The sequence below is a fragment of the Suncus etruscus genome, chromosome 8 (assembly GCF_024139225.1).
Source record: "Suncus etruscus isolate mSunEtr1 chromosome 8, mSunEtr1.pri.cur, whole genome shotgun sequence".
NCBI lineage: Eukaryota > Metazoa > Chordata > Mammalia > Eulipotyphla > Soricidae > Suncus > Suncus etruscus.
In genome coordinates, this window is record NC_064855.1 from 3,658,095 (window position 1) to 3,658,779 (window position 685).

Consider the following 685-nt stretch of genomic DNA (forward strand, 5'->3'; position numbering starts at 1 on the left):
ATGGGTGGCATCACTTTCCCCAATGTTAAATTGTACTACAAAGCAAAATCATTAAAACAGCATGGCATTGAATGAAGAAAGACCGTTAGATCAATGGAGTAGACTTAAGTATTCAGAGAATGACTCCCAGAGACATAATCTGATAACCTTTGATATAAGGGCAAGAAACGAAAAATGGAGCAAGGAAAGCCTCTTCAACAAGTGGTATTGGGACAACTGGTCAGCCACATGTAAAAAAGTGAGGTCAGACCTCTATCTAACACCATGCACAAAGGTCAAGTCAAAATGGATTAAAGACCTTGATATCAAACCCCAAACTATAAAATATGTAAGAAAATGTAGGCAAAACACTCCATGACATTGAGACTAAAGGCATTTTCAAGGAGGAAACAACCACTGTCCAAGCAAGTGGAAGCAAAGATAAACAAAGGGGATTACATTAAACTGAGAAGCTTCTGCACTTCAAAGGAAACAGTGACCTGGATACAAAGGCCACCCACAGAATGGGAGAAACTATTCACTCAATACCCATCTGGCTAATATCTAAGATATACAAGGTACTGACAGAACTTAACAAGAAAAACATCTAACCTCATCCAAAAATGGGGAGAAGAAATGGACAGTTCCTCAAAGAAAAAATACAGATGGCCAAAAGGCACATGAAAAAATGGTCCACATCACTAAT